We start from the raw sequence: 9063 nt of genomic DNA on the forward strand, positions 1-9063 counted from the left end.
CTCTACTAAAAATACAAAAATTAGCTGGGCATGGTGGTGCATGCCTGTATTCCCAGATACTCAGGAGGCTGAGGCAGGAGAATTGCTTGAACCTGGGAGGCAGAGGTTGCAGTGAGCCAAGATTGTGCCACTGCACTCCAGCCTGGGGACAGAGCTAGACTTTGTCTCAAAAATAATAATAATAATAATAATAATAATAAAACCCAAAGTTTGAAACTTTATTAGAAAGTTAATAAGTGGAAAATTGATCAGCATTTTGGAGCACTAAACAGAGGATGGACAGAATTTTCTAATACCAAGAATATCATTTAATATTGCAAGGGTTTAAATCTAAATTAGTGTCTTTAACTTCACAAAGGCAGAACTCCCATAAGCAATGTTTCTTGAACACTGTAAAATGACAATAAAAATTAAAGTAACAAGTAACATGTAGCCACATGCAAATTTCCTTTCAGATTATTTTATTATTTTTTTAATTTTAGGCAAATTTTTATTTCAATAGGTGTTTGGGGAACAGGTGGTGTTTGGTTACAGGGATAAGTTTTTTGTGGTTATTTCTGAGATGTTGGTGCCTCCATCACCTGAGCAGTGTACACTGTACCCAATGCGTAGTCTTTTATCCCTAAGATTGTTTTAAATGACATCTAGATTAAATAGAACGTTCAAACTGAGATGACTTTTATAGCACCAGAGAAATGCTAAGGAGGAAGCTTCATGACTGAAACTAAAAGACCTGAATTTGTATATTTAATTCTACTAATTAAGATTCTTAATTTTAGAGAAGAATAGCAATTCTGCCCACATGCAGGAGTTATGCATTACAGTGGAGCATGATCACTTCAGGTATTTGTCCAAAACATAAAAATTCTTCCAAGTATTAAGAAAATATTTACACTTCATAGATAATGTTAGTGTATAATACATGGGCATTGAATAAGAAAAATTAAAATTTCTCATGTGGCACTGTTCTACACAAAACATTTATGTAAAAATTTTTACTCACAACACGTGTGTACATTTGATGTTTTAGTACAGAATAACATATTCTCAAAGGTCATTTAATGTAGTAACTTAAAAATCTTTAAATTTTACAAGAATTCTAAAACTGCCCAGCATAGCTGGTAGAAAAATACGGGAACTTCCCAGGACCAGAAGTGAATCAAGAGACATACTAACAAGAGTCATGAAAGCGAGAAGTTAGAGCCGCCTTCAGATACGGCTCTGATTGCAGGGCTGATTACACAGACCTAAAGCCTGTGAGGATTGTCCACTCTGCCCCTTGGAATAAACAGGGAAAATTACTAAGTGGGGCCATCCCAAATGTGAGGTCTGTACAATGTAAGAACCAAATTGTAAATTATGAAGCACACAAAATAAGCTACCCAAAAAAGGGAAAGAAGAAATTATATATCACATAAACTTCATAGATTGAAAACATATTTAAAATAATTCAGTAACACAAATGGGGAAAGAGAATATCAAAATAATTTTGAAAACACATGAAGTTCTAAAGCGGGCACTGGGGGCAGTGGCTCATTCTGTACTCCCAGCACTTTGCGGGGGCCAAGGCAAGAGGATCACTTGTGGCCGGGAGTTTGAGACCAGCTTGGGCAACAAAGCAAAAGCTGTCTCTACAACAAATAGATGCAAAAAAAAAAAATAAGCCAGGCACGGTGGTGTGTGCCTGTAGTATCAGCTGCTGGGGAGGTGTAGGTGAGAGGGTCTCTTGAGACCAGGAATTTGAGGTTGCAGTGAGCTATGACCAGCACTGAACTCAAGCCTGGATGACAGATTCTTTCTCAAACACACACACACACACACACACACACACACACACACACACACACACACACACAACAGGCATGTTTTGCAAAGACTGAAATAGAAATTGAACAACTGAAACTTAAATAAATTTAATATACAATGTATGGTTTAATTATTAAATGAGACCAAATTAATAACAACAGGATTAGTGAACTAGAATACTGAAATGAAGAAATAAAACAACTACGGAAAAACAAAATAACCACAATACAATTATGATTATACATGTACAAAGAATAAAATGAGATGAAATCAAACACATTGGTTTCACTAGCTTACATACAACTAACAAATCACACTAATAACAAATAGTTATAAATTTCTGAAACTGAATATCAGATGGGAACCCTTGAATGCGAAGTGTATTGTGATTAAAAGTGGCCACCAACAAAAAATACTCAACAGAAATAAAAGTCAAACTGTATAACACCCAAGAAAAGAAAAAAAAGTTAAAGCCATGAGAGAGAAGAGAGAACCAATGAAGGTGAGAACAAACTCTCCAGAGCTGGTGTTCAGCCAGAAAACAGAGAAATAAGTAAGAGTGCTGGGAGAAGTTCCTGTTCAACAAATAATTAGATACTTCACTAACATATTTTGAATAAGTAAGGATGCACTAAATGATTTCCAAAAGTAAAAAAAGGAGAAATCTTATTACCAACATGAGCTTATTAAGAATACACTTCAAAAAGAAAAAAAATTAAAATGAAGTTCAAGGAATTGAAATGCAACAAACTGTAAACCTATTGGGCTATCAAATCACGGTGGACGATGAACTAAAGGATCCCTCAAGTCTTTGGCAGCATCAGTTTTCAAATGATTAACATAAAATAACAGTGTTAAACTCTATACATGTAATGAAATAAAATATCAAATTTTCTGATACTTGAATAATTTAACTGGTGTTAGAATCTCTTTTTCAGATAATTATTTTGAAAGAAAAAATATGTGATACTTCTGTCTCATCATTTGCAGAATATCAATTATCCTTTTTTCAGACCTTATTAGCACCAAAGGGCTCACAGTGGCATAGGCACTGTTCACAAGCTTCTGGACACCCAGGATGGCTAGCTCATATCTTGATACCAGGATCGAGTAGGATGAGAGACTTAAATCCATCTGGTACATGACCACGAAGAAATTCACCAATGGCAAGATGGTCTTGGTGGCCCTTTTTTTCTGGAGAGACTCTTGGGGAGATTGTTTTGTTTTTTGTTTGTTCGTTTGTTTTTTGACTTGCTCAATCTCTTGATTTAGTGGCACACATAGAATGAATGAATTAGCTCTTAGTTGTGGTATACTTAGTAAGTCTGATCTTGCTTGGAGAAACAGGATCTTAATACTTCAGTCTCAGAACACTTTAAAAACCAAGCCACAGTTTTTCTTTCAAGGATGTGGAAAACATTCCTCATTCAAATCTGATTAATGGTTTTATAAAGTATGTACCTCATTTTTATTAGTCATTACCTTCATGCTGGATTCTAATATTCTTTCTGACGGTGGCGTGTTCAATGACAGAAACTTACAGAGAGAAAATTCCTTCCTTCTCAATTTATAAACAAACATTTTAAAAGCAACATTTTTGACCTGGTAGGAAGATATTTATATGACATACGCAGCAACCACCTTAAATTGGCAAAAATAACAGAAGAAAAAAATTGTTATTTAATCTTTAAATAATGAGTCTCTATTTGCTACAAATCTACAAATATTTTAAATATATTTCCTTCTACTGCCATAAAAATTAAGATAATCCTCTGTTTAACAGCTTTTGAATATATTAATTTTATAAGGAAATAAAAAAGATTGACTTGCCTCCTGAATCATTCAGTGATAAACTGACCCTAATTTCCCTCCCTCAAGAACATAAAAATGATGTAAGGTGTATCAAAGTATGTAACAATATTAACAATATTAAAAATGATTTTTCCTATGGTCTTTCACTAAAGTAATCAATGTAAAAAGAATATAAAAATGTGTTTTTGCTTGAAGATTTAGTGAATGTCCAAGGAATCACAATTTTTGAGCTTTTACATTCAGGGTACTATACTATGTGAAAATACTATAGTGCCTTATATAAAAAAGCACAGTGATAAAATTTCACATGAAAAATAGCCTAAATATCAATAATAATTACATTCTCCGTAATCGTTTATTATCTAAAACTTCAAAGCCATTCATCTTTTTCAGTGCTTTGAGTGAGCAATCAAAACAATCATGTTTATTCAGGTTTAAAACTTAATTTCTCTGCTTGAAATCTGGAGGCATAGATGGAAGAGACACTTAAGGTAATTTTGTCCAACTTCTTAAGCCCACGTATGTTGAAACAGTCTATAGTGTCTCATTATGTCATCATTGATGCAACTTCTTCACCAGTGGCATCGTGGGAAATATGAAGGTCTTCAAGCATCTCAGTCAGACTAATTCGAGGTGCTCCTTCATCATCATCACTTTCCACAGGGATGGTTGATTCTCTGTAAATGTTGACTTTTTTTTCTAATTGCCTCATCTTCTTCAAGATCTTCAAGAAAATCTTGGTATTGCCTTTCATCATCTGTATCCATGTTCTCTCTCTCGCAAACTCTTTCAATTTCCAGTTTCTACATCACCGATGTTTGGTTCAGTCTTACTTCTTCTTGATTAATACCACATCTGGAACTCTATCCGAGTTCATTTTGTTGACATGCTCATCATTTAAATTACAGCTGGCCAAATCAAACTGTAACACCAGGTCTCCAGGATTTAGAAGATGTCCCAAATGAGTACGACAAAAATACTGTTTGTCTGTATTCATTTCAGATGTCTTCTGTACCCAGACTTCCCTGAGGGTATGCTTTTTTACATCATTCCAGCATCTGCACCACATTTTATATCTCGGACTATGCTGCATTCCATCACAATAAACTCCTCTAGCTGTCTGAGATGACATAAACTATTGAAAGGGTTACTCCAGAAAATGCTCCCATCAGTATCTGCAACTTGTAGGGTGTTTGGATCAACGAGGTGAATGGCACTGGTTACTCGAATACACACACAAATCTGGTTCATATTTCGCAGGCTTTGCACCGGTTTTGGAGACAGACAGACATTTTCCTTACATATTGGAACAAGTGTGTGTATGTTTGTGTGTCTGTAGACATACACAAACATGTAAAGTAGACTCAGAATTGCTAGTCCATTTGGGAAGCATTTGCTACCCTTTTGGGAAGCAAATTGTTCAACTAGAATACAGTGTTTTTGTATAGCTCTTGAGTCTTACAGTATCCAATTAAAGTACTGTTTTCCAAAATTGCTTAGGTCAGGACCTTCCATTCTCACACATAGAATGGGATATAGTTTATCTTAAAAAAAAAAAAAAGGCTGGGCATAGTGGCTCATGCCTGTAATCCCAGCACTTTGGGAGCCTGAGGCAGGCAGATCGCGAGGTCAGGAGTTCAAGACCAGCCTGGCCAATTTAGTGAAACTCCATCTCTACTGAAAATACAAAAATTAGCCGGGTGTGGTGGCGGGTGCCTGTAGTCCCAGTTACTCGGGAATCTGAGGCAGGAGAATCGCTTGAACCGGGGAGGCAGAGGTTGCCATGAGCTGAAATTGCACCACCGCACTCCAGCCTAGGTGACAGAGGGAGAGTCTGTCTCAAAAAACCAAACAAACAAACAAAAAACACCAAAAAATTTAACCATGCTACAACATGCATTAACCTTAAGGACAGTATGTCAAGTAAAATAAACCGATCACAAAACAACAAATTCTAAGTGGTTCAGCTTTTATGAGGTACCTGGCATAGGTAAATGCATGGAGACAGAAAGTACAACAGTGGTTGCCAAGGTCAGGGGGAGGGGAAAATGGAGATTGTTGTTTAATGGGTGCAGAGCTACACTTTTCCAAAACAAAAAATGTTCTGGAGGTGGATGGTTATGATGATTGCACAGTAATGTGAAAACATTTATTACTTCTAAAATGTACACTTAAAATAGATACAATGGTAAATTTTGTAGTATGTGTGTTTCATCACTATTTTAAAAAGGGAAGTTGTCAGCTTTAGTATAATAATAGGCAAATACTATAAATCTAAAAATAAAAAGTAATTATCATTGTGTAAGAATACACACAGTTCTTAAATAATATTTTTAAAAATATATTACTGATAGGTGATTGATTCAAATACAAATAACATGAGAAAAACAAACTTAAGCATGAGAATTTTATATGATACTTGGGAGGGCTTCTGTAAGTGTAAAATAAAACATCAAAGTAATTTAGGATAAGATTCGTACATTTGAATGTTATTTTTTCTAAAAGCTTAAACAGCAACAAAGTCAAAATTAATTAGAGACTATATAATGAATTACAGCATATTCTGTATGCAGATAATTTATTTTAATAAAAACTCCAACAAAACAAAACTAACAAAAGTGGGCCAGTTATTTGAAATACAAATAATATTGCCTAAAATGCTTCATGAATTTGCGTGTCATCCTTTCCCAGGTACCATGCTCATCTTCTCCGTGTCATGCCAATTTTAGTATATGTGCTGCTGAAGTGAGCACTGGTTGTGGATTTATTAGTTAATTTATTTTTGAGACAGGGCTTCACTGTGTCTTCCAGGCTGGAATACAGTGGCATGGTCATGGCTCACTGCAACCTCCGCTTTCCAGGGCTCAAGAAATCCTCCGGCCTGAGCCTCCCAAAGTGTTGAGATTACAGGCATGAGCTGCTGTGCCCAGCCTGGAATGTTTGTTGTACTAGACACTCCCACTACTTTTTTCTTTAAAAATTACTGATTTGTTCAGCTCCTTAAAAGGATCTTTGGTGTTTTAGACATCAAAATATGTGAGGCCAGGCATGGTGGCTCAGGCCTGTAATCCCATCTGTTTAGGTGGCCAAGGATCACTCTAGGCCAAGAGTTTGAGACCAGACTGGCTAACACAGTGAAACCACCATCTCTACAGGAAAAAAAAAAAAAAAAAAAAAAAAGCTGGGTGTGGTGGCACAAATTTGTAGTCCTAGCTACTTGGGAGGCTGAGGCAGAACTACTTGAGCCCAAAAGTTTGAGGCTGCAGTGAGCTATGATCGTGCCACTGCACTCCAACCAGGATGACAAGGCAAGACTCTGCCTCAAAAATAAATAAATAAAATCAAATAGACAATAGAATCTTCTGAGCTTTTCACCCTTTCCACAGGGTATAGGTGCCTGTAAGAAATAGTGAATGTTACAGGCTAGACATTTTTCATTGCAATGCAACTAGGATACCATTTCTAACCATGTTCCTGTGCAGACATAGAATGAAAAGCCAGTCGACTGGGGGTGTAGCAGGAATTCAGGCATTGTGCAGATGGCTCAATTTGAAGGGCCTTTTCTTTTTCTTTTTTTTTTTTTTGAGACAGAATCTTGCTTTGTCACCCAGGTTGGAGTGCAGTGGTGTGATCTCAGCTCACTGTCACCTCCATCTTCCAGGTTCAAGCAATTCTTATGCCTCAGCCTCCTGAGTAGCTGGGATTACTGCTGTGTGCCACCACGCCCAGCTAAGTTTTGTATTTTTAATAGAGATGGGGCTTCACCATTTGGCCAGGCTGGTCTTCAACTCCTGATATCACGTGATTCTCCAACCTCGGCCTCCCAAAGTGCTGGGATCACAGGCATGAGCCACCATGCCTGGCCGATACCCTCCTCTTAAGTCTGGATTAGACCTGCTGGCTTGCTTCTTTTTTTTTTTTTTTTTTTATGAGACAAGGTCTTGCTTTGTCCTCCAGGCTGCAGTGCAGTGGTACAATGGTTCACTATAGCCTCAAACTCCTGAGGTCAAGAGATCCTCTGGCCTCAGCTTCCCGAGTTACTGAGACCACAGGCACATGCCAGCACTCCCACCTAATTTTCTGTACAGGCAGGGTCTCACTATGTTGTCTAGGCTGGTCTTGAACTTCTGGCCTCAAGTGATCTCACTTCAGCCTCCCAAAGTGCTGGGATTACAGGTGTGAGCCACTGTGCTGGCAAGAAGTAAGAAGGTTTAATTTATTGGTGCGAGCTGTCTGGTTGGCTGTGCAGAGAGCTGCTGATGTGAGTGGGTTCGGGGCCAAGGTGAGAAGGTGTGATCCTTATGAGCTTCTCTGCACCTCCCCATTCTGGAAAAGGGCAGGGTCCCCAGGGTCAGATTCCCTGCCAGCTCTTGGTGGGCCCTGACTCAACACCCTTCTGACTTGCTGTCATTGTGGTTCTTGGCATGTGGCACTAAGCACTATTTTTTTTTCTTTTTGAGTCAAGGTCTCACTCTGTTGCCCAGGCTGGAGTGCAGTTGTGCAATATCAGCTCACTGCAACCTTGACCTTCCAGGCTCAAGCAATCTTTCTGCCTCAGCCTCCAAAGTAGCTGGGATCACAGGTGCCCGCCACCACACCCAGCTAATTTTTGTATTATTATTTTTTTAGAGATAGTGGGTATCCCTATGTTGTCCAGGCAGATCTTGAACTCCTGGGCGATCCTCCCACCTCAGCCTCCCAAAGTGCTTAAGTTACAAATGTGAGTCATCACAACCTGGACAGAGTTTTTTAAAAAACTAAATTGAGATTTTATTTCAAAATGTAAACAAGATTTTAAAATGTTTAAATTAGGCTGGGTGCAGTGGCTCATGCCTTTAATCCTAGCACTTTGAGAGGCCAAGGCAGGCGGATTACCTGAGGTCAGGAGTTCGAGACCAGCCTGGCCAACATGGTGAAACCATGTCTCTACCGAAAATACAAAAATTAGCTGGGCATGGTGGCACATGACTGTAATACCAGCTACTTGGGAGGCTGAGGCAGGAGAATCGCTTGAACCCAGGATATGGAGGTTGCAGTGAGCTGAGATTGTGTCACTGCACTCCAGCCTGGATGACAGAGCAGGACTCTGTGTCAATAAATAGATAAATACAATATTTAAATTATTTTCTTAGCTGGGCATGGTGGTGTGCACCTGTGGTTCTGGCCACTTGGGGGCCTGAGGTAGGAGGATGGTTTGAGCCTGGGAGATAGAGGCTGCAGTGAGCTATGATCATACCACTACACTTCCGCCTGGGTGACAGAGCAAGACCTTGTATCAAGAAAAAAACAAAAAACAAACAAACAAAAACTATTTTCCTCTCAGTCCCAGGTATTCTAACAAGCCTTGATGGCCCCCATTTTGAGATTATAGCCTGTGGCAAGGGCCTGGCAAACAGGTTCTCTGTGCAGAATTGAGGTTGTTATGGAGTAACCTTTCCTTGGGCT

The 9063-nt window shown here is 38.5% G+C and overlaps 1 protein-coding gene, 1 non-coding gene and 1 pseudogene across 12 annotated transcripts in view; 1 reads left to right on the forward strand and 2 right to left on the reverse strand.

Moving 5' to 3' along the window:
• Positions 1 to 9063, forward strand: part of LOC139362928 (uncharacterized) — a 68875-nt gene that overhangs the window by 16726 nt on the left and 43086 nt on the right. The window lies entirely within an intron of this gene.
• On the reverse strand, positions 3442 to 5799 carry LOC139362927 (60S ribosomal export protein NMD3 pseudogene; annotated as a pseudogene).
• On the reverse strand, positions 6260 to 6371 carry LOC139363039 (U6 spliceosomal RNA). Its single transcript, XR_011622927.1, has one exon. It is a non-coding gene; the product is annotated as a U6 spliceosomal RNA (small nuclear RNA).

This window comes from Macaca nemestrina, chromosome 4, assembly GCF_043159975.1.
Source record: "Macaca nemestrina isolate mMacNem1 chromosome 4, mMacNem.hap1, whole genome shotgun sequence".
NCBI classification, from domain to species: domain Eukaryota; kingdom Metazoa; phylum Chordata; class Mammalia; order Primates; family Cercopithecidae; genus Macaca; species Macaca nemestrina.